This window comes from Rhinoraja longicauda, chromosome 8 (genome assembly GCF_053455715.1).
Source record: "Rhinoraja longicauda isolate Sanriku21f chromosome 8, sRhiLon1.1, whole genome shotgun sequence".
NCBI classification, from domain to species: domain Eukaryota; kingdom Metazoa; phylum Chordata; class Chondrichthyes; order Rajiformes; family Arhynchobatidae; genus Rhinoraja; species Rhinoraja longicauda.
Window position 1 is genome coordinate 43,970,107 of NC_135960.1, and position 25,637 is coordinate 43,995,743.

Genomic DNA, 25,637 nt, shown 5'->3' on the forward strand with positions numbered 1-25,637 from the left:
GTGGGCTCCCAACCCCGATATGCAACCCAGAAACCAGATATGCATCTCCCATACATTTTCAAAGAATGCCCACACACGTTCCACAAAAATCCACTTAACCACTTTTTAAATTATTTTTGTTAATACAGCTATTATTAAACTGGAAGTAAATCCAGTTTTTGCCTTGTTACAGTGAAGCTTGGTTTTTAAGTAACCCATACAAGATGTTATAGTTCAAAAATCTCGTACTTACCGACTTGTCAGTGATTTCAGCGAAAATTAGGACGCCGGAGAAGCATTAACAGCGTGGGAATTTCGCAATGTTTCTGAAGACGGTGTAATCTCGACCTGACTCGGCATTGTCGTCGGGTAAAAGAAAATTTCTGCGATCTGCTACGACTTTTACAGTCACTGGCAGTTGCCAAAAAAATTGCCTTAGTGGGACAGGCCCTTTAGTGTCCACAAGATGAAGGAACTAGTTATCAACTTCAGGAAGTGTGGTGGAGTACAAGTCACAATCAGCATCAATGGCACCATAGTGAAAATGGTTGAGAGCTTCTAGTTCCTTGGCGTTAATAATACCAATGACCACCCACATTGATGCGACAGCCAAGAACGCACATCTATTTCCTGAGGAGATTTGGCATGTCTCCATTGACTCTGACAAACTTCGAGATTTAAGATGCACCATAGAAACCATACCGTCAGGTTGTGTCACATCTTAGTTTGGGAACAGCTCTGCCCAAGAACGCAAGACATTGAAGAGAGGAGTAGATGTAGCCCAGTCCATCACACAAACCAGACTCCCCACCATCGGCTCCATCTTCACCATGCTGACTCGGGACAAACAGCCAACACAATCAAAGACTTGTGATACGGCTTGGGTCCAAAGAAGGGTCTCGACCCGAAACATCACCCACCTCTCCAGAGATGATGCCTGTCCCGCTGAGTAACTCTAGTGTCTACAATCAAAGAATTGTCCCACACCGGTCATTTCTTCTTCTCTCTGCTTCCTTTTTTGGCAGAAGATATACGCTTGAAAACACACACCACCAGACTCGGGAGCAGTCTCTTCCCCTCTGTTATCAGGCTTCTGAACTGTCCGATTCACCTCAACCCCATTGCGGACATTGAACTTTGTCTCTGATACTGTTGCGCTACAATGCTGAGAACTATACTTTGCACTCTGTATCTTCTCCTTTGCTCCATCTATTGCATTTGAGTTTGACCTGATTGTATTTATGTGTATGTAGCATTATCTGATCTGATTGGATAGCGAGCATAACAAAGCCTTTCACTGTGTCTTGGTACATGTGACAATAATAAACTTAAGCTAAACCTATACCTCAGTCCTTCCCCATTCCCCATTGCCTCCAGCATCCCTGACTCCCATGAACTGTTCTCTGCTCATCTCTGGCCCCCAGCTGCTTCTCTCCTTCCCACCCTGACTCCTAAATATTGCCCTTCTCCCTTCCACAGTTCAATAATCTCCTTCTGAATTGCCCGCCCTGCCTAGGCAAGGCCACCAGCATAATCAAAGACCAATCTCACCACAGTTACTCCCACTTCATCCCCCCCTTCCGTCAGGCAAGAGGTACAGAAGTGTGAATATATATCTCCAGATTCAGGGACAGTTTCGTCCCAGCTGTTGTCAGGCAACTGAACCATCCTATCATCCACTAGGGAGCGGTCCTGACCTTCCATCTGCCTCACTGGAGACCTTCAGATTGTCTTTAATTGGACTTCACTGGACTTCATCTTGCACTGAACGTTATTCCCTTTACCCTGTATCAGTACATTGCGGATGGCTCAATTGTAATCATGTATTGTCTTTCCACTGACTGATTAGTACACAACAAAAGCTTTTCACTGTACCTCGGTACACGTGACAATAAACTAAACTGAACATCATAACACACAAATAAATATACAATAATCAATAATTGGAGGCAGCACTGTGGCACAATGATAGAGCTGCTGCCTTACAGCTCTACAGACGTTGGTTCGATCCTGACCTCGCATGCTGTCTGTGTGGAATTTGTTCATTATCCATGTGACCGCGTGGGTTTTCTCCCTGGGTGCTCTGGTTTCCTCCCACATTCCAAAGACTTGCTGGTTAGTAGGTTAATGGCTTCTGTAAATTGCCCCGAATGTGTAGCATGCGAAACTGGAATAAAATAGAACTAGTGTAGGGGTGTTAATTGATCAGCACAGACTCGGTGGGCCACAATTAGAATTGGCAGATATTGTACCCAGAGATCTCTCGCACTGGCTTTGATGTCTGGCAGTGAATAAACAAGCACATTTGGCTAGCCACCAACAAGGAACTATAATGAGATTGACAATCCCTCTCTCATGCCTACATTCACAGGTATACCCAACAAGACCACTCTTCCCACACCCTCAATGTACATAAGACAACATCTTCAAGTTGCTTACTGGGTGAAAAATGCCAGAAATAGAGTGCTACAGCACACCTGAATCAATTATTGTCTCTGCATTTGAAATAATTTTTCACTTTTGATTGATTCACACCTTATGTTACACACACACATACAAAGATAGAGACAAAGTGCTGGAGTAACTCAGCAGGCCACGCAGCATCGCTGAAGAACATGGATAGGTGTGTAGTGGTAGAGCTGTTGCCTTACTGCACCAGAGACTCAGGTTCGACCCTGACCTTGTGTGCTGTCTGTGTGAAGTTTGCACGTTCTCCCTGTGACCTCCCTACGTGGGGTTTCTCCAGGTGCTCCGGTTTCCTCCCATGTCCCAAAGACGTGCAGGCTTGTAGGTTAATTGGCCCTAGTTTGTGGGACATCAAACTAGTGTGTGGGTGATTGATGGCCAGTGTATATTCAGTGGGTCAAAGGATCTGTTTTCATGCATTATCTCCAAACTAAACTCAAAGGTGACATGTCGGGTCGGGACCCTTGAGTCTTCTTTTGTAAACCAGCATTTGCAGTTCCTTGTGTCTCCAGTTCTCTTACACACTGTCCATTCTCCTTGCACCAGATGTGACACTTAAGCAAGTCCTGCCTATGACAGCAACTTGCGAATTGAAACCCCATTTGTCCACAGAAATGCGGCCAACACACTGGTACAGGGCCGCTCTGCCAGAGGAGTTACCTGGGCCAATACATCAACTCATCTGCCCACTTTGGTGGATGTACAAGATCCAATGTCACCATTGTGTACAACAGGTTTCTCTCTGAACATTTGCAAAATGACCATCTGGTCATTCTAATGTTGCTACTTGTGAAAACTTGCTGTGTTGTCTCATTTCCTACAAGACTCACTCAACAACATCATGAACTTCAATAGCTTAAAGGAGTTTGACAGCCCATGAAAGAGACTTGAAAGTTGTCAAGAGTCAAGTGTGCTTTATTGTCATATAGCCAAATTGAACAATGAAATTCTTAGTTGCAGCAGCAGTCCACCAGATATATAACCTTTGTACTCTGTAAACACCATAATCACAACAGAAAAAGTTCAGAATTTATATATTCTGTATATTGCTGAAAAAAACAAGTATTTGATGCTGGTTTACATTTTAAAAAACCACAAACTGCTGGAGTAACAGAGTATTGTGTTCAGTTCTGGGAACTGTGTTATAGGAAAGATATTGTCAAGCTTGAAAGGAATTAGAGAAGATTTACGAGGATGTTGCCAGGACTAGAGGGTGTGAGCTATAAGTATAAGGAGAGGTTGAGTAGGCTGGGTCTCTATTCCATGGAGTGCAGGAGGATGAGGGGTGATCTTATAGAGGTGTATAAAATCATGAGAGGAATAAATCAGGTAGATGCATAGAATCTCTTGCCAGAGTAGAGGACCAGAGGACATAGGTTCAAGGTGAAGGGGAAAAGATTTTATAGGAATCTGAGGGGTAACTTTTTCACACCAAGGGGTGGGTGCATGGAACAAGCTGCCTGAGAAGGTAGTTAAGGGTGGGACTATACCAAAGTTTAAGAAACAGTTAGACAGGTGCTTGGATACGACAGGTTTGGAGCGATATGGACTAAACGCAGTCAGGTGGGACGCATGTAGCTGGGACATGTTGGCCGGTGTGGGCAAATTGGGCCGTTGGGCCTGTTTCCACGCTGTATCACTCTATGACTCTATAACAGTGGGTCAGGCAGCATCTCTGCAGAACATGGATAGCTGATGTTTCGGGTCGGGACCCTTGAGGTTAGTTTAGTTTAGTTTAGAGATACAGTGCGGAACAAGGCCCTTCAAGTCAAGTCAAGTCAAATTTATTTGTCACATACACATACACGATGTGCAGTGAAATAAAAGTGGCAATGCCTGCGGATTGTGCACAAAAAAGAATTACAGTTACAGCATATAAATAAAGTTAATAAGTTACTATAGTGTAGACAAAAATTTAGTCTCTGGGGTTATAAAAGTTGACAGTCCTGATGGCCTGTGGGAAGAAACTCCGTCTCATCCTCTCCGTTTTCACAGCGTGACAGCGGAGGCGTTTGCCTGATCGTAGCATCTGGAACAGTCCGTTACTGCGGTGGCAGGGGTCCCTCATGATCTTGCTTGCTCTGGATCAGCCCACCAAGTCCACGCCGTCCAGCGATTACCTATTCACACTAACGCTATCCTACATACAAGGGACAATTTACAATTTTACCAAGCCAATTAGCCTATAAACCTGTACATTTTGGAGTGTGGGAGGAAACCAGAGCACCCGTAGAAAATCCACACGGTCAAAGGGAGACCATAAAAACTCCATACAGACACTACCTGTAGTCATGATTAAACCTGGATCTCTGGTGCTGTAAGGCAGCAACTCTGCCACTGCACCACCATGCCACCCTTCTTCAGGCTGATTTATTTTCTGTTTATTCTCCATACTATTGTTTTCTGATGAATCGTGATCCATGCTGCAATTGAATTTTTAGTCTCTTTAACTCAGTGATAACCTATTTATTTTCATCCAAATGTATTAACGAGTTCCTGATAAGGCCCATTACAGGAAGGATGTGGAGGCTTTGGAAAAGGGTGCAGAGGACGTTTACCAGAATGATGTCAGCTACAGGGACAGGTTGGACAGACTTGAATTGTTTTCTCTGGAATGCCGGAGGTTGCAAGGAGACCCGATAGAAGTGTAAACAATCACGAGACACAGAGAGGGTAGACAATCAGAACCTTTTTCTTGGGATGTAAATATCAAATACTAAAGAGCATAGCTCTAAGTTGTATGGGGCAAAGTTTAAAGGAGATGTGGGGGGCAGGTTTTTATGTTTTTTACACAGAGGGTGTTGAGTGTATAGAACTCAATGCCAGGGGTGGTGGTGGAGGCAGATACGATAGTGGTGTTCATGAGACTTTTCAAATAGGTGCATGGATTGAGTTGAGTTTAGTTTATTGTTATGTGATGAGAACTTTTGCTACGTGCTAACCAGTCAGTGAAAAGACATTCATGGTTACAATCGAGCCATCCACAGTGTACAGATGCATGATAAAGGGAATAACGTGAATGAATGGAGGGATATGGTTGATGCACAGGCACATAAGAGTTGGATTATATAGGAGTTCACACCGAGAACAAGGGATACAGTAGATGAGGCTGGAGGAGGTGCAAGTGAACCTTTGCCTCACCTGAAAGGACTGTCGGGATCCCTGGATGGAGTCAAGGGAGAAGGTATAGGGACAGGTGTTGCATCCTCTGTGGTTGCAGGGAAACGTACAAAGGGAAATATCCAACAGGACAATGCTTGCTTAGCATTCATTGATCAAATGGATTAAAATTAATTCTTATGCCTCTTTCCAGTTAAGTTTCAAACATTTTTATAAATTTGTTTTCTTCCATATCAGAGAGTGGTGGGTATATGGAACGAGCTGCCGGAGGAGGTAGTTGAGGCAGCTACTATAACAACAGGAAGACATTTGGACATTTACATGGACAGGAAAAGTTAAGAGGGATATGGGCCAAACACGGGCAGGTTGGACTAATGTAGATGGGACATCGTGATGGGGCAGGAGGCTGAGGGATGATCTTACAGTACAAAATCATGAGGGGAGTAGGGGGAAAGATTTAATAGGAACCCAAGGTGCAACTTTTTCACACTAGGGTGGAGGGTATATGGAACGAGTTGCCAGAGGAGGTAGTTGAGGCAGGGACTATAACGTTTCAAAAGCACATGGACAAGAGTGTTTTGGAGGAATGTGAGCCAAACATGGGCAAATGGGGCTAGCTTAGCTGGGGCACATAAGTCAACATGGGCGTTTCCGTGCTGTATGAAACAATGACAATCATTAATCAACTGACAAATCTTCAATCTTTGTCAATCTCTCCTCATGCCTCATCCCTCTGACACACCGACACTGGAGTCCTGCCGGACTGCCACAGAAGCTTGGGCGTGAACCCAAATGAGACAACGCATTAGGAACGGATCCATCAGAACAATGTCATTTATACTCTGCTCTCATGCCATTTTCCCTAGTTGTTTTTTACAAACTGCAGCTCAATATACTGATTGCTGAATTTACTCGTTTTCTTCAAAGTCATGAGACCATTAATTGAATACTCATCTGTCCAATTCTCTTCCTCAAAGCCATCAAATTTCCATTTATCCACATTAAATCCCAAATGCATGCATTCTACCCTTCTAAAGATTTTGATCACTTCACATATTGAGAGTGGTTTTTGACCAGATCATTTCCTATTTTCCATGTCATTTTCTCAGAAGCTTGCTATCAATTACAAGTCTAATTATTCAATGGTGCCTGAAAAATTACTTTGGGACCCAACAGAATTCCCTGAGAGCTCATCAAAAATAACATGATCCTTATTCCGGATTCCAGGATCTTTGTTCATTATTATTGTCACATGTACCGAGGTACAGTGAACAGCTTTTATTTGCACGCTATACCATCAAAGAAAAGACCCTGTACCTTTTCATACCTCTAGCTTCCTTCTCCCCTGACTCTCACTCTGAAGAAGGGTTTCAACCCAAAACTTTGTATCTATCTTCAAATAGATTATACGCACTAATGAAGGATAAAGGGTTCCACAATTAGTTTAGTTTAGAGATACAGCATGGAAACAGGCCCTTTGTCCCACCGATTCCATGTCAATCAGCGATCATCCACACACTAGTTCTATCCTACACACTAAGGACAATTTACAGAAGCCAATTAACCTACAATCCTGTGCATCTTTGGAGTGTGGGAGGAAACCATATCACCCGGAGAAAACCCACACGGTCAGAGGGAGAATGTTCAAACTCCGTACAGATAGCACCCATAGTCAGGATTGAACCCATATCGCAGGCGTAGCAAGGCAGCATCTCTATCGTTGCACCACTGTGCCGCCCCATTTAGTGCTACAAATTTAGGAAGGAGATCCGAGAATATTCCAGATTTCTCTTCACAAGAGACTGCTCCTACGCCTTGGTTCTCAAATCAGTCTGACCGACCAGTGACATAATAGTTAATCTACATCGTCATTTCTTTCATCCACCGTTGTTCTGTGTCACTTACAAAGCCTGCAGCAGCAAATATGCAAAGACAGAAGATTTAAAATTGGCTGGCAATAATAACTTCAGAGTAATTATGCAGGCATTGTTACTGAGTTAAATTTAAACTTTACTTTAGATTTTAGAGATACAGCATGGAAACAGGCCCTTCAGCCCACCATCCACGCCAACCAGCAATCACTTCCATACACTCGCACTATCTTACACACCAGGGACAATTTACAATTTTATCAGAGCCAATTAACCTACAAACCTACACGTCTTTGGAGTGAGGGAAGAAACTGGAGCACCCGGAGAAACCCGACATGGTCACAGGCAGAACGTACAAACACTGTACAGACCGCACCCATAGTCAGGATCGAACCCGGGTCTTTGGCGCTGTAAGGCAGAAACTCTACCGCTGCGCCACTGTGTCACCCTAAACAAGCTGAGGAAGAGATATGGTTCTCAGAAAAGAACTGAAAATCTATAAAATGATTGGTGATATACCCCTTAAATACCTGACGTGGTAGCAGTGTAACAAAACATTTGTCCCATCTAATCTAGTCCCATTTGCCCTGGCAAGGCTCATACCTCTCTAAATCTTCCCAATCCATGTAATTTCCCAAATATCTCTTAAATATAATTATTGTACCTGCCACAACGACTTTCTCTAGCAGCTTGTTCCAAATACCTACCACCCTCTGTGTGAAAAAGTTGCCCCTCAGGCTCCTACTAAATCTTTCACTTTAAACCTGTGCCCTCTAGTTCTTGATTCCCCTACCCTGGGTAAAAGACCAACTTCTTTCTTGTAAGGGTGATGGGAGATCCTGGGTAGAACACAACCATAACCATCTTGCCAGCATGATGCCATGTTTCTATGGCTAAATTAAAGGAAGGAACTAATTTAAATGAGTTTAGAGTTAAGTTTAGAGATGCAGCAAGGAAACACACCCTTTGGCCCACTGAGTCCGTGCCGTCGGAAGGATGATGTTTTCAGTCCCTGGATGAAAGAGCCTCCTCTCACGCTGCTCCCCCACCCGTAACTCCTGCTGCTCTTCTGCTCCCCACACCAACAGGTTTAGTTTGGTTTATTGTCACATGTACCGAGGTACAGTAAAAAGCTTTTATGTTGCGTGCTATCCAATCAGCGAAACAAACTATGCTTATTTACAAACTAGCCACCCACTGTGCACAGATGCAGGATAAATGGATCATAGTGTAGAGTGGAAGATAAAGTCCAGTAAAGTCCAACGGTCTCCAATGAGATGGATGGGAGGTCTCTAGTTGGTGAGAGGATGGTACAGTTGCCTGATAACAGTGTCAGTTAACACTGGCCTGATGAAAAATGTACCGCACTCATCCTATTCTGCAGGATGTATTACTGGACCAGGTGTCAACGGCAAGTTAATAGAATTTTCAGCTTTTTCATTGCTGCATCGACTAACTCTGTGAATTACTCACACTCATTCACACCACCCCCAGTGCTGCACTACCAAACCTTTACACGACTTGAACTATAAATTTCAAGTTTGTCAGATTAGTCACCCTCGTTATGTGTATGCTGGGAATCTTTGCAATTCAATGAAGATGGAGCATTCATTTGAAAGGGCTGGTACCCACACAGAGAGCCAGAGAGTCATACAGCACGGAAACAGGCCCTTCAGCCCTACTTGTCCATACTGACCAAATTGTCCCATCTAAGCCAGTCCCACTTATCATATCCCTCTGAACCTTTCCTATCCATGTACCTGTCCAAATGTATTTTAAATGGTGTTATATTACCTGACTCAACTACCTCCTCTGGCAGCTTGTTCCATATACCCACAACCTTCTGAATGAACAAATTGCCCCTCGGGTTCCTATTAAATCTTTCCTATATTTAAGATTAAATGTTTAATTTGCAAAAACATTTAAGACTCATGCAGCTCACAAGCATTCAAGTCTCACACACTCATAAGATGAGTAGAAGTGTAGATTTCAAATATTTTTGCTTCAGTCCTCTTTATGCCACCACATATTGACCAAGTACTTCCATTGGTAAAGATGGAAAAACTGACAGAAAACTCCATACAGACAGCCCCCGTAGTCAGGATTGAACCCAGGTTTCTGGCGCTGTAAGGCAGCACCTCTACCACTGCATCATTGTGCCTCCCCAGTACTGCAATTCTTGCTGAAAAAGCCATTGAGGAAGCTAAATTGCACTGGGGAGTTTTCAGGGGCAGCACGGTGGCGCAGCAGTAGAATTGCTGCCTTATGGCGTCACTGACCTGGGTTTGATCCTGTATACGGGTGCTGTTTGTACGGAGTTTGCACGTTCTCCCTGTGACTACGCGAGTTTTCTCCAAGTACTCTGGCTTCCTCCACAATCCATAAACGTTACTTTTGTAGGTTAATTGGCTCTGGAAAAAATTGCAAATTGTTGCTAATGTGTAGGATCGAACTAGTGTACGGGGATCGCTGGTCGGCACGGACACAGTGAGCCGAAGGGCCTGTTTCCGCACTGCAACACTCAACTAAACTAAACTGAAAGGTAGACTGGGTCATGATTATTCCTCACTGGACATGAAAATAAAATTGCCTCTCATTCCCTCAGAGAAACAAATAAACAAATTGTAGAGACTCACAGGCATGTACAATCCAATGTTTTATTAACAGTTACAGCTATCGTACACACGCGCGTTTGATAGACACTAAGGTAAAGTTCCTGTTGTTGCTGTGTAGAGCACACTGAGGCAAAGTTCGTGTTGTTGCTGTGTAGTGCACACCAAGGCAAAGTTCCTTTGGCTGCTGTTGAACACACTACTCGACTGACGTCTTCTCTCTCTCCTCCTTGCCAAAAACCAAGTCATGTGATCGTTCCAGCTCTACTGACGAGGGTTTGATCAATAAGTGGCTTGGCCACTAGATGGCGCCACATGACCCCCCCCCAGAACCGGAGGAATGAAAATGAGCGGGCATACGAACGAGGTGGCCCGATCTCGTAAATACATCACCCTTGCTCGGGAATACAACCGGCAACGATGAGGGTGGGAGAGGACGGGCGGCGGATGTCCCCGACGGCGAGGCAAGGTCACCTGTACTGGCTGACTAATGTCCAAATGAGCCGGCTTCAGACGACCCACCGAAACAGTCTCTCGCCGGCCACCCATGTCGAGCACAAAAGTCGAGGTGCCGTGCTGCAGCACCCGGAAAGGACCCTCATACGGTCATTGCAGCGGCATCTTAAAAAGTTATGATATTTGGGATTTTACAGTGCCCTCCATAATGTTTGGGACAAAGACCCATAATTTATTTATTTGCCTCTGTACTCCACAATTTGAGATTTGGAATAGAAAAAAAATCACACGCGGTTAAAGTGCACATTGTCTGGTTTTAATAAAGGCCCTTTTTATACATTTTGGTTTCACCATGTAGAAATTACAGCAATGTTTATACATAGTCCCCCCATTTCAGGGCACCATAATGCTTGGGACACATGACTTCACAGGCGTTTGTAATTGCTCAGGTGTGTTTAATTGCCTCCTTAATGCAGGTATAAGAGAGCTCTCAGCACCCAGTCTTTCCTCCAGTCTTTTCATCACCTTTGGAAACTTTTATTGCTGTTTATCAACAGGAGGACCAAAGTTGTGCCAATGAAAGTCAAAGAAGCCATTATGAAACTGAGAAACAAGAATAAAACTGTTAGAGACATCAGCCAAACCTTAAGCTTACCAAAATCAAATGGAAAATCATTAAGAAGAGAGCACTGGTGAGCTTACTAATCGCAAAGGGACTGGTAGGCCAAGGAAGACCTCCACAGCTACTGACAGAAGAATTCTCTATAATAAAGAAAAATCCCCAAACACCTGTCTGACAGATCAGAAACACTCTTCGGGAATCAGGTGTGGATTTGTCAATGACCACTGTTCACAGAAGACTTCATGAACAGAAATACAGGGGCTACACTGCAAGATGTAAACTACTGGTTAGCCGCAAAAATAGGATGGCCAGGTTACAGTTTGCCAAGAAGTACTTAAAAGAGCAAACACTGTTTGGGAAAAAGGTCTTGTGGACCGATGAGACGAAGATTAACATATCAGAGTGATGGCAAGAGCAAAGTATGGAGGAGAGAAGGAACTGCCCAAGATCCAAAGCATACTACCTCATTTGTGAAACACGGTGGTGGGGGTGTTATGGCCTGGGCATGTATGGCTGCAGAAGGTACTGGCTCACTTATCTTCATTGATGATACAACTGCTGATTGTAGTAGCATAATGAATTCTGAAGTGTATAGACACATCCTATCTGCTCAAGTTCAAACAAATGCCTCAAAACTCATTGACAAATGCCTCAACACTCAACGTTCATTCTACAGCAAGACAATGGTCCCAAACATCGTTCTAAAGCAACAAATGAGTTTTTCAAAGCTAAAAAATTGTAATTTCTTGAGTGGCCAAGTCAATCACCCGATCTGAACCCAATTGAGCATGCCTTTTAAATGCTTAAGAGAAAACTGAAGGGCACTCGCCCCCAAAACAAGTATAAGCTAAAAATGGCTGCAATACAGGCCTGGCAGTGCATCACCAGAGGCGACACCCAGCAACTGGTGATGTCCATGAATCGCAGACTGCAAGCAGTCATTGCATGCAAAGGATATGCAACAAAATACTAAACATGACTACTTTCATTTACTGTGTCTCAAACGTTATGTTGCCCTGAAATGGGGGGGGGGGGGGGACTATGTATAAACACTGCTGTAATTTCTACATGGTGAAACCAAAATGTATAAAAATAGCCCTCATTAAAACCTGACAATGTGCACTTTAACCGCATGAGATTTTTTTCTATTACAAATCCCAAATTGTGGAGTACAGAGGCAAATAAATAAATGATGGGTCTTTGTCCCAAACATTATGGAGGGTATTGTACCTTTCAAGTAAATGAATCTGCAACATTTAGCCAATAAGCCAAGAATTGTCTTTAGCTAGGAATCTGACCCTTAAGTGTCAATTGCAAAATACCAGCCAATAAGATAAATATTCTCGTTCACTCTCTTCTCAAGGCAAGAGGCAGGCTGGTCAGATGCCAGGCACGTTGCTCATAGCTGATCTTCAGGTACTGCTGCAGAGATGAGTTCAGTGGGAATGATAGCAAGTGAGGAAGGAATGCTCCCAGCCTACCAAAAGCGACATTTCCAATCAATATGGAAAATCTGGCCCGGTACAATAAGATGTGGCCAAGCCTTCTATTTTCCAGAATTTATGACCGGATGATTTAATGAGAAATGTGCATTTCCTCTGAGTTAATTTGGTAAATAAGAATGAAAGCTGAGTAGCTTTATTTTTTTACAGCAAACAAGCTGCTTTCAGTGGGCTGAATGCCAACATGCTCATCCATCTAATTATGCAGGAGTTGCTTGTGGATGGCTCCGTGGAACCTGCTTGCAACCTGACTTTTTAAAAATCAGGTGTGGCTGTACACAGAATCATTCTAATTGTATCTCAGAGCCGAGTTTAACAGTGGAAGAGGGTGTCATGTCACCAACAGCTCTCACCAACTTCCACAGATGTGCCATAGAAAGCATTTTATCGGGATGCATCACAGTGTGGTTTTTAAACAGCTCCATCCAAGATAGCAAGAAACTGCAGAGAATTGTCAACGCAGCCCAGACCATCACACAAAGCAACCATCCCTTCCATTGACTCCATCTACACTTCACACTGCCTCGGCACCAGCATAATAATCAAGGACCAGTCTCACCTCGGTCACTCCCTCTTCTCCCCTCTCTAATCAGGCAAGAGATATAGAAGTGTTGAAAATGCACACCTCCAGAGACAGTTTCTTCCCAGCTGTTAGCAGGCAACTGAACCATTCGATCAACAACTAGAGAGCAGTCCTGAGCCACTATCTACCTCGTCGGAGACTGTCATTAATCGGACTTTACTGTGGACGGCTCGATTGTAATCATGTATAGTCTTTCCACTGACTGGTTAGCACACAGCAAAAGCTTTTCACTGTATCTCAGTACACGTGACAATAAACTAAACTGTGAAGATGATGCCTGGCACTAATACATGCGCTTTAAGGTCCCATGGCTACTTTGCCTCACACTATGACCTCAGTGCACAACATCCACAGAATAGCCAGTAGCAATCTGCCACATTCTTCTCAGTGGCATCTCGTGGTCCCACCATGTCCACCCACCTACAACAAGCACACAAACATTATTCAATATGTTGAAGTGGACCACAATTGGCAAGGTTCGGTGAAACACAAAACTAGGCCAAATGTAAATAGGTTTCTAAGAAGGTCCTACTTAAGCAACGTAGAACATAGGAAAGGGTTTGTGCTTGCTTGAATCCACCATTGGTGAGGTCGCACTAAGAGTATTTTCTTTCCAGTCATACAGCTTGGAAACAGGCCCTTTGGCCCAACTCATCCATGCTGACCAAGATGCCCCATCTACAACTCATCCTACCTGCCCATATTTGGTCCATATCCTTCTAAACCTTTCCTATCCATCTACGGCCCAGTGCCTTTTAAAGGTTGTTATTGTTCCTGCCTTAACTACCTGCTCTGGCAGGTTGTTTCAATATACCCACCACACTGTGTGAAAAAGTTGCCCCTTAGGTTCCTATTACATCTTTCCCTTCTCACCTTAGAGTTATATTCTCTAGTTTTTGATTCCCCTACTCTGGGTAAAAGACTACATTCACCCTATCGATTCCCCTCATGACTTTATGCATCTCCATCTCCATAAGATCACCCCTCATCCTCCTGCGCGCCAAGGAATAAAGTCCCAGTCTCTCCAACCTCACCTTATACACAGCCCCTCAAATCCTGGCAACATCCTCATAAATCTTCCCTGCACCCTTTCCAGGGTGACCAATATTCAACACAACACAATACCTCAATAGACAAAAGACAATAGACAATAGGTGCAGGAGTAGGCCATTCGGCCCTTCGAGCCAGCACCACCATTCAATGTGATCATGGCTGATCATTCTCAATCAGTACCCCGTTCCTGCCTTCTCCCCATACCCCCTGCCTCCGCTATCCTTAAGAGCTCTTTCTAGCTCTCTCTTGAAAGCATTCAGAGAACTGGCCTCCACTGCCTTCTGAGACAGAGAATTCCACAGATTTACAACTCTTTGACTGAAAAAGTTTTTCCTCATCTCTGTTCTAAATGACCTACCCCTTATTCTTAAACTGTAGCCCCTGGTTCTGCGCTCCCCCAACATTGGGAACATGTTTCCTGCCTCTAACGTGTCCAACCCCTTAATAATCCCTTAATAATCTTATATCTTATATGTTTCAATAAGATCCCCTCTCATCCTTCTAAATTCCAGTGTATACAAGCCTAGTCACTCCAGTCTTTCAACATTCGGCCTCTCCAATATATTGTACAACTGTAACATTATATTCTAATTTCTTTGCTCTGTACATTGACTGTAACTTTTTCACTCAGAGGGTGGTGGCTATAATCCATGAGTGAAGAAAAGTCCTGACCTGAAATGTCACCTGTCCATTCTCTCCACAGATGTTGCCTGACCCATTAAGTTCCTCCAGCACCTTGTGTTTTGCTCAAGATTGCAGCATCTGCAGTTCCTTGTATCTCCATCTTGTTTGCCTGTTATTTTAGCTCAAGTTAAAATTGTAGATTTCTGCAGGTACGATTATATTGCATTTTGCTTGATACACTTGGCATTTCCAACACGTGGTATTGTCCAACCTTAAAGACGGTCCCAATCCCAGTGCAAGCCATCTTTAGGGGAAGGCTGGGGAATATCCCACACTTCAATACAAATGTTTAAATACTGACAGCTACAAATAAATCAGTACCATATTTTTAAATAAAACAATGTATTGTTTTCTTCTCATTTACAATCATACATCATCAGATGTTCGACATATATTGCCAATCCTTAAATCACTGAATTCAAGTCTAAAGATTCACCCCAGCTTTTCCAACAAACTCAAGGCGGGAAATAGTGCAGCTGACAGATTCTGCTCATGTATTCAGTTATGACACAAAGTATGCATATTCTTGAAAACAATAGTATTTAATCAGTGTAGGAAGGAGCTGCAGATGCTGGTTTCTACCAAAGATAGACACAAAGCGCTGGAGTAACTCAGCAGGTCAGGCAGCATCTCTGGAGAAAAGGAATAGGTGAGGTTCCAACTCTTCTTCTGACCAGTATTTAATCTGTTAAACATTCACCTCCTAGTTACATTCTACCGCAGATATGCCTTCAGGAATGTACAACAGGAGGCATCTCAATTAGTAATATCTGCATATGTTCCTTTCTGTGGTTATTTGTTCACACTTTATCAGACAATTAACCAAATACAATGAAAATCAATATATAGTAAATATTTTGCACCGAATGAAACCACAAATATTTTGGGAAAAACTTGTTTCCTTACAGCATAGAGTTTAACATTAAGTGTAAAGCTACAGACACACACATGCTCGCACCCACACCCACACCCACACCCACACCCACACCCACACCCACACCCACACCCACACCCACACCCACACCCACACCCACACCCACACCCACACCCACACCCACACCCACACCCACACCCACACCCACACCCACACCCACACCCACACCCACACCCACACCCACACCCACACCCACACCCACACCCACACCCACACCCACACCCACACCCACACCCACACCCACACCCACACCCACACCCACACCCACACCCACACCCACACCCACACCCACACCCACACCCACACCCACACCCACACCCACACCCACACCCACACCCACACCCACACCCACACCCACACCCACACCCACACCCACACCCACACCCACACCCACACCCACACCCACACCCACACCCACACCCACACCCACACCCACACCCACACCCACACTCTGTCTTGGCATCTCCCAACCAAGATAAACTAATTTTATAAAAACAGACCAATATTACCTTTTTCACCAGAAAGTGATTTATATCGATATATGTTTTCCATTTAATTATCCCTCTCTATCTTTTGGAATAATTACTTCAGCTGGAATGTTACCAGCAGCTGCTGCAATAAAACAAAACTGAAATTGCTGACTAGTCAAGTCAAGTCAAGTCAAATTTATTTGTCACATACACATACTCGATGTGCAGTGAAATGAAAGTGGCAATGCCTGCGGGTTGTGCACAAAAATAATTACAGTTACAGCATATAAATAAAGTTAATAAGTTACTAAACATAGCACAAAAAGTGTCGACAAAAATTTAGTCTCTGGGGTTATCAAAGTTGACAGTCCTGATGGCCTGTGGGAAGAAGCTCCGTCTCATCCTCTCCGTTTTCACAGCGTGACAGCGGAGGCGTTTGCCTGACCGTAGCATCTGGAACAGTCCGTTACTGGGGTGGCAGGGGTCCCTCATGATCTTGCTTGCTCTGGATCTGCACCTCCTGATGTATAGGTCCTGCAGGGGGACGAGTGTAGTTCCCATGGTGCGTTCTGCCGAACGCACTACTCTCTGCAGGGCCATCCTGCCCTGGGCAGAGCTGTTCCCAAACCAGACTGTAATGTTGCCGGACAGGATGCTCTCTACAGCCCCAGAGTAGAAGCAATGAAGGATCCTCAGCGACACTCTGAATTTCCTCAGTTGTCTAAGGTGGTAAAGGCGCTGCTTAGCCTTACCCACCAGTGCGGCAATGTGCGTTGCCCACGTCAGATCCTCTGCGATGCGGACTCCCAAGTATTTGAAACTGCTCACCCTATCCACAATAGACCCATTTATCTCCAGTGGCGTGTACGTCCTTGGATGTTTAGCCCTTCTGAAGTCCACAATCAGCTCCTTTGTTTTAGTGACATTCAAGAGGAGGCTATTGTCCTGACACCAGAGTGCCAGATCAGCCACCTCCTCCCGGTAGGCCTTCTCATCGTTGTTGGAGATCCGGCCCACCACCGCAGTCTGCCGATCACTATGGTGGGCTGGATCTTGAACAATGGTGAGACAGAGAGTTGAGTAACATGGTGCTATGACAACTCTCTCTCTCTCTCTCTCTCTCTCAATGTCGGCAAGGTGCAGGAGCTAGTTAATGACTTCAGGGAGCAAGATGGAGTACATGCCCCAATCAGCATCAATGGTGCTGAAGTGGAGATGGGGTTGAGAGCTTCAAGATTCTCAGTATACAATTTGTCCTGGATCAACCACATCAAAGTCATTGCCAACATAACGCACCAACACCTCCACCAAGACTAAAACGGTTCGACATGTCTCCAATGGCTCTTACCAAGTTTTACAGATGCATCGTAGAAAGCATCCTATCAAGATGCATCACAGTTCCGCTTAGCAACAGGTCTGCCCAAGGCCATAAGAAATTGTAGAGAGATGTGGAAGTAGCCCAGTCCATCACACAGACCAAACTCCACCACCATTGAAGATAGACACAAAATGCTGGAGCAACTCAGTGGATCCGGCCGCATCTCTGGAGAAAAGGGATGGGTGATGTTTCGGGTCGGGACGCTTCTTCAGACCCCAAAATTGACTCCATCTACACTCCAGAATGCAGTCAATATTATCAACAACCTGAGGTCCCTCTAAAACCTCTCCCCTCTCGCATTAAGCCTATGCCCCCTAGTTTTAGCATCCGCTACCCTGGCATAAAGACTGTGAGTGTGCACATTATCCATGTCCCTCATGATCTTGTACACCTCAATAAGGTCACCCCTCAACTTCCAATGCTTCAAAGGAGAAAGTCCCAGCCTATCCAACCTTCCCCTATAGCTCAAGGCCACAAGCCCAGGTAACATCCTCGTGAATCTCTACTGCACCGTTTCTAGCTTAATGACATCCTTCCCATAGCTCGGCAGCCAGTACTGTGTGCAGTTCTTACCAACGACTTGTACCTCTGCATCATGATGTCCCAACGTTTGTACTCGCAACCCTTCTCAGTGAAGGCAAGGGTGCCAAATGCCTTCTTCACCATGCTGTCCACCTGACTCACCACTTTCAGGGTCCATGCCCCTGTGCCCTCAGGTCTCTCTGTTCTACACACTCTCCAGGGCTCTACCATTTACTGTGTAAGTCTTGCCCTGGTTTGACATCTCAAAGTGCAACACCTCACACTTGTCAGTTAAATACCATTTGTCATTCCTTGACCCACCCTCCCAACTGGACTACATCATGTTGTAAACGTAGATCCCCTTCCTCACTGTCCACAGTACCACTAATTTTGGTGTCATCTGCAAGTCTACTCAATGTTAACAACATTGGCACCCAAACTGTTAATGTAAATAACAATTAGTTTGGCCAAACTCATCCTTCCCTGAAGCATACCTTTGTGTAAGCACTATTACTTTAAATATCATCTCAGAGTCATACAGCACTGATACAGGCCCTTTGGCCCAACATGCCCCATCTGCATTCTGGGTGTCCCCATACAAGGGACTTCTGCCCATGTTTGGCCATACCCCTCTAAACCTTTCCTATCCATGTACACGTCCAAATGTCTTTTAAATTTTGTTACAGTACCCGCCTCAACTACATCCTCTGGCAGTTCGTTCCATATACCCACCACCCTTGGTGTGAAAAAAATGCCCTTAAATCTTTCCCCTTTTACCTTAAATTTATGTCCTCTGGTTCTTGATTCCCCTATCCTGTAGGTAAAAGACTCTGTGCATGCACCCTATCTATGCCCCTCATGGTTTAATACACCTCTATAACATCACACCTCAGTCTCCTGTGCTCCAAGGAATAGTCCTAGCCTGCCCAATCTCTCCCTGTAGCTCAGGCCCTCAAGTCCTAGCAACATTCTCGTAAATCTTCTCCGCTAAAAAATATTTATTGTTACTCGATGCACGCATAAATGACCATAAAATGACCTGTATTGAAGGAATGATTATTTATGTTATTCGTGGATCCTTGGTTATAGTTTTATCTAACAATATGCAAACAATATTTGTGCACTCTTTGGGTTTCTTACCCTAGGTAAGTAAGTTTACCAAATATAGTCCGATATGTGGAGTGCTGAGACAAGCAATCCCCTGGTCATTTCCCCAACCACCTCACATAGCATGAGGTACAAAGATAATGATATTGCCTGTGAATCCCGCCCATGCAAGCTACTGAAAACTGGTTGTACTAGAATTTTCTCTCTCTCCATCTCACATCGTGATGACGATAGTTCATACCAGATGATGGCTTCAACATCTCTCATACGCTCCCTTAGTAGAGAAAGACGATAAAATCAATAACTACTGCCCCCACCCCGCCCCCACCTTGTTAGACAACAATTTATCCCACCGAAGGATTGTCCTCAAAGAAAAAGGGTGGTGATCACAACTTGATACATATACATGGTTTGTTTTAGGGGGCAGCCACACGGCTTGTTTGTCTTTAATTACTACTTTTAATATCAGATTCATAAGGAGATTAGCAAAATTCACAAATCTGTGTGTGTGTGTGTGTGTGTGTGTGTGTGTGTGTGTGTGTGTGTGTGTGTGTGTGTGTGTGTGTGTGTGTGTGCCTATGTGTGTGTGTGTGCGTGTGTGCCTGTGCGTGCAAATGATATAATGTCTATTACATTGCTCAGGACCATTTTAAATCCTGACCATTCACAACATACAAACATCAATACATTTAGACCCAGCAGGATTTAAATTTGCATCACACCAACACATCCATGTCACAATATTCTCCAGAAACCCTGATTTCCATCCCTACCCCCATCCCAAAAGGTAAACACCCCAATCCTGAAATTGTTCCCTGCTAAATCATAAACCAGCTCTGATCAACCTCGCGAATCCCGCACACAATGGAAAGGCTGGATTTTTTTTTGCAAAATAAAATGCACATTATATCGCCGCATTATATATTTTAAAAAAACAAGCAGAGACGACATGGCAGCGGTGATATCCGACCATTACCTACAGATAGGGTGAGGGTAAACATCGTCCATGTTCCACAGCTGAATCTGACAGAGTCGCTGATCAAGCAAACAGGGCGCTGTTTCCTCCCCAACCTCTAGAGTCTTAAATCAAACGCCTGGTATCGCTGTAACACCCTGACACACGCTGCTGTCCAAAGATGCACGGCCCTGCCGCCACGTCCACCGATAACCGCCTGAAATCAGCAGCCGTGCCGCGGCTCACCACTTGAAGTTGTTAGCCCTGATGCAGTAGATGGTTACAGACGCCCGGTGTGGGACAGAGACAGAGACTGGGACAGGGACGGTGGTGCTGGGCTTATTGATCAGCCTGCGGCACCGTCAGCACCATGGACAGCGACTGGCAAGCGGAGCTCCACATTGCAAAGCTCCAGTCACCCCAAAAAAACCCATACTGTATATAAATAGCCGCATTTCTTCGCCCCCCCCCCCCCCCTCCTTACAGTTCCGTGCAAGGCGTCAGTCAGTCAGTCAGCAATGGGTGTTGAGGAACGGAGGGAGGGAGGGGAGGCAAGAGAAGACTGCAACGCTCGCCATGTTTGATGGTTTTCTCCCCACAGTCTCTCTTCAAGATCTCCGCCCAGCTCCAGCTCCCTTAGCTCAGCCCAGCCAGCCACTTCACCCAGCCTCCTCTTCCATCACCACCACCTTCCCCATCAACCATCTTCTCGTCGCAAGGGAGGAGGAAGTGAAGAATCAGTTCTATTATCTTATTAACAAAATGAGTCCAATACACGGTTAAAATATTGATATTTGATTTTTTTTAAATGATATTATTTTATCAGCAATTGTCATACCATCTGCTCTTTATTTCTACATTGTCATTGAATCTGAGTAAATGTCATAAATTGGAACTAACTTCAATTCTATTTTAGAACATAGGATAGTACAACACAGGTTCTGGCCCTTTGGCCCACGGTGTCCGTGCTGAACATGATGCCAAGAATAATTAGCCTCACAAGATCCATATCCCTCCATTCCCTGCACATCCATGTGCCTATGTAAAAGCCTCTTAAACGCCAGTATGGTATCTGCCTCCACCACCGCCCCTGGCAACATGTTCCAGGCCCCCACCACCCTCTGTGTAAAAAAACCACCACCCTCTGTGTAAAAAAACTTGCCTCGTACATCTCCTTTAGACTTTGCCCCTCTCACCTTAAAGCAATACCCTCTAGTCTTTGTCATTTGCACCCTGGGGAAAAGGTTCCAATACATTTTATGTTTTCTGATTTTGCAGATCATTATTTTATGGATTGTTAGCTGATAGCTAATCGTTTGGCTGTTCGTCTTGTTTAAAACTAGTAATATTTCTGATTAGCCTTGAAAAGTTGTTCAAGTTAGTCTAAAATAAACAAGAACGGTTGTTTAAGGCCAAGCCCACCTCTGATCTGCAGTAGATCCAAGTCCTTCTGGATACTTGGAAGCTTTGACTTCTGAGTTCAACATCCCCATATAAACCCACCAGTGTCTAATCCAGTGAGTTAAATCCTGACATTCTCTTCCTCATCTGGTCTTTGCCAATCTGGATGTTAAATCTAGTTTGTCCCGCCCCACCTCTCTTTTCCAGCTCCCCCAACTCCATTCAATCTGAAGAAAGGCCCTGGTCTGGAACATCGTCTGTCTATTCACTCCACAGATGCTGCCTAACCCACTGAGTTCCTCCAGCACTTGGTGTTTTGCTCAAGATTCCAGCATCTGCAGTTCCTCGTGTCTCTTGTTTGAATTATATATTTTTCTGAAGCACCCTTTGCTGCGTTTAGGTGTCATAACAAGTTGTTGTTATTGTTATATAGATTGTTTAACATAAACTACATCGTTCAAGATTTCCCTAAGGTTATTGATAACCGATATTTCACTTCGTATTTGCATTTTCATGTGGTTCCTTTAACGCAACACCTTGCAACACGCTATCATCTATATACCAAAATTCTCGTTTGTTTGTTTATTTGTGATCGAACTACAGCCAAAACGGTACACGATAGCTTGACAATTTTAGGCCCACCTTACTCACCGTCATCGCTTTAATGGTAAAGCAAGTAGTTTTATTGAAATCTGTATTATATTTTAAAAGTTATTCACATTTTAAAGTTTAAATCTATCTCCTAGGGAGGGAGGGAGGGAGGGGGGAGGGGAGGGGTAGGAGAGGGTGCTGTATCAATGCAGGAGAGGTTTGAGCCCAACGGATCCACTTGGTCTAGTAATATATAATGTTTTACCGATTTCGATTCATTGTCTACCGAAATAAATATGAGAAATATGTCATTACTTTAGCAGGCAAATTGCTCCTTTATAATGTTAAGCACTTCAGGACTCGGTTGGTTTTCTCCGGGTGCTCCTGTTTCCTCCCACACCCCAAAGACGTGCGGGTTTGTGGGTTAATTGGCCCTCCATAAATTGCACCCTAGTGTGTAGGGAGTGGGTGAGAGAGTGGGATAACGTAGCATTCGTGTGAACGGGCCGGCGTGGACTCATTTGGCTGAAGGGTGTAAGAAGGCCAAAGGACCTATTTCGATGCTGTATCTCTAAAACTAAAACAAATGGTACACGGTAAATTGAGAAATGCAAGAAAAAAGCCAGCGAAGAGCTCCCCACCCTCTAGGTTTCCCTGACAATCATCTGCAGATGATTCGCGGGTGGCGAATCGTCTGCAAAGGAGCAACAAGTTGAATCTCTGCGAGTGTTTTTACTGCTCCTGTCCACAGGGGAGAGACATTCTGAACTCACACCCAGAGAATTCTCGAAAAGTCTCATTCAAGGTGGTGCATCCAGCAAATTAGGTGCAGTTTGTTTTTCATTGCAAAACGTTGCATCAATGGGAGACGCGCCCGATTATCAGCCTCATCCATCCATCTCATCTGGAGCTAATTCCCACCCTGCCATCAACACGCTCCATCTTCCCAATGAAAATCAGATCCCTTTAACAAATTCCTGCCCTATCACCCCAATTACAGACTCACCATTCTTCCCAATGTGTCTCTTCACGGAGTCTACTCCCCAAATTTGCCTTCTGATCTGCACGCTGTGTAAAGGGTTGAGTTGAGAATTCAGCGTCTTTAGGACAGATATATATCTCGTCAGTTACAGGCAGCGGGGAGACTGCTGGTTTCCGGTCATTCATTCCCCTGCTGGTAACAATGACGCGGATGCCTCTGAGGATCACACACCGTGTAGGACGTCTGTCTGATTTCCATGTCAACTCAGACAGGTCTCCCATGCACCGATTAATCCCTCATTGGCGGAGGCATCCGAGGGAGGGAGCACTGTTTAATGTTGAGTTCCATCCCAGTCACACACACAAACAACAAAGCACTTCACTGCATGCCGGCTTGTTGGACCTGGTGATACATGAAAGTGAGGCCGAACATGTTCAATGAATTACACTAAGACGAGAAGGATTTGCTAACTGACTCATTTTTAGGCCAAATTCCAAGTCCAGGATGTCCCAAGTATTTCCATTTGTCCCACCCTTTTTCCTTAATATATTGAAAATCTGTCTTTAATCTTTTACACTTTAGGAAATATAAACCTTGATTAGACTGATTTGGGGAAGAAAGGGGGAGAAGAAAGCTGGAAAAGCTTGGTAATAGCTAGTACCAAGATAGACCATTTACTAAAAAGGACACAAAGTGCTGGAGTAACTCAGCGGGTCAGGCATCATCTCCGGAGAACATGGATAGGTGACGTTTTGGATCGCGACCCTTCGTCAGACCCAACCTGAAACATCACCTATCCATGTTCTCCAGAGATGTTGCCTGACCTGCTAAGTTACTCCAGCGCTTTGTGTCTTTCTTTTCGTCAACAAGCATCTGCAGTTCCTTCCTCCACCATTACATTTATTTATTTGTTTATTAGGAAGAAAGAAATACAACATAAAAACAGGCCCTTCGCCTCACCAAGTCCACGCCAACCATCAATCACCTGTTCACACTAGTTCTATGTTATCCCATATTCTCATCCACTCCCTACACACTAGGAGCAATTTACAGAGGCCAATTAATCGACAAACCCACACGTCTTTGGGATGTGGGAGGAAACCAGAACACCCGGAGGTAACCCCATGAGGTCACAGGGAGAACATGCAAACTCCACACAGACAGCATCTGAGGTCTAGATGGAACCCGGGTCTCGGGCGCTGTGAGGGAGCAGCTCTACCACTGTTCACCACTGTGCCACTAAAACAAACATTGGTTCCCATCACTGAAATTTCACAAAACATTAAAAATACAACCACACCCCAATCCAATATATGTTTCCTTTTTAATTCCAATTGTAGCGTAAAGCTGATGTATCACCCTCTTGGGCATTAATTCAAAAGGTAGGTTAACCCTGGGGAATCCTCGGCAGGTAAGACCAATAAACAGAAACACTTCCGAATGCTTGCCAACACATCATCGCCTTGATTCGATTATAACAAATACACATGCAACACCCCTGTATATAAACATAGATCAGTAGATGTTGATGGTTTGCTTTCCAATTGAACAGTAAACATTGAACTAAAAGGTGCCGGTGTGCCTCAGCAGGTCAGGCAACATCTCCAGAGAACATGGATGGGCGACGTTTCAGATTTGGACTCATCTTCATAATGAAAAGAGGTGGGGGCAAAGCACAAACTGCTGGAGCATCAAAGGTTACGGGGAAAAGGCAGGAGAATGGAGTTGAGCAGAAAAAAATAGATAGCCATGATTGAATGCTAGAGCAGGCACTGAATGGGCTGAATGGGCTATTTCTGCTCCTATGTCTTATGGTTTTAACTCAGCAGGTCAGGCAGCGTCTATGGACGGCATGGACAGATGATGTTTGGGTCAGGTTTTTCAAATTGATGGGGAAAAAGCTGGAAGAGAGAGATGGAGGCAGAACAAAGGCTTGGCAAGTGATAGGTGGATACAGGTGATGGGTGGGGTAATTGGCAGATGGGTGGAGTAAGTGGCAAAGGCTGGAGGTGAAAAGGAAACAAAAGGGTGTCAGATAAGGAGAGAAGAGTAGGAGCGAAATGTAAAGCCGACGGAGGTATATGGGTGGATGAGGTGAGGGGGGACATGCAGGGGGAGGGGGCAGGATGGTTTGAGAAATGGGTGCGTACAGGGGTGGGGGCAACAGAAGAGAGAGTTGGTGTGGGGGAAAAGAGGGTTTGTTACCTGAAATTGGAGAATCCATTGTCCATACCATTGCGTTGTGAGAAGATAGACACAAATTACTGGAATAACTCAGGCAGCATCTCTGGAGAAAAGGAATAGGTGACGTTTCGGGTCGAACCCCTTCTTCAGACTGAGTCAAGGGAG

The 25,637-nt window shown here is 44.6% G+C and overlaps 1 protein-coding gene across 7 annotated transcripts in view; it reads right to left on the reverse strand.

The window, feature by feature from the left end:
• The window catches only part of LOC144595905 (sodium channel protein type 2 subunit alpha-like), a 114,465-nt gene extending 90,988 nt beyond the window's left edge, over positions 1 to 23,477 (reverse strand). For 4 of the 7 annotated variants that reach the window (XM_078403794.1, XM_078403789.1, XM_078403795.1 and 1 more), the window contains exon 1: positions 20,340 to 20,723. The gene's annotated coding sequence lies outside the window, so the exon portion shown is untranslated. Of the gene's footprint in view, positions 1 to 20,335; positions 20,724 to 20,798; positions 21,012 to 23,312 lie in introns of those variants that run through there. The other 3 variants (XM_078403790.1, XM_078403792.1, XM_078403791.1) reach the window with 3 other exon arrangements.
• Between the last annotated feature and the right edge of the window lie 2,160 nt (positions 23,478 to 25,637).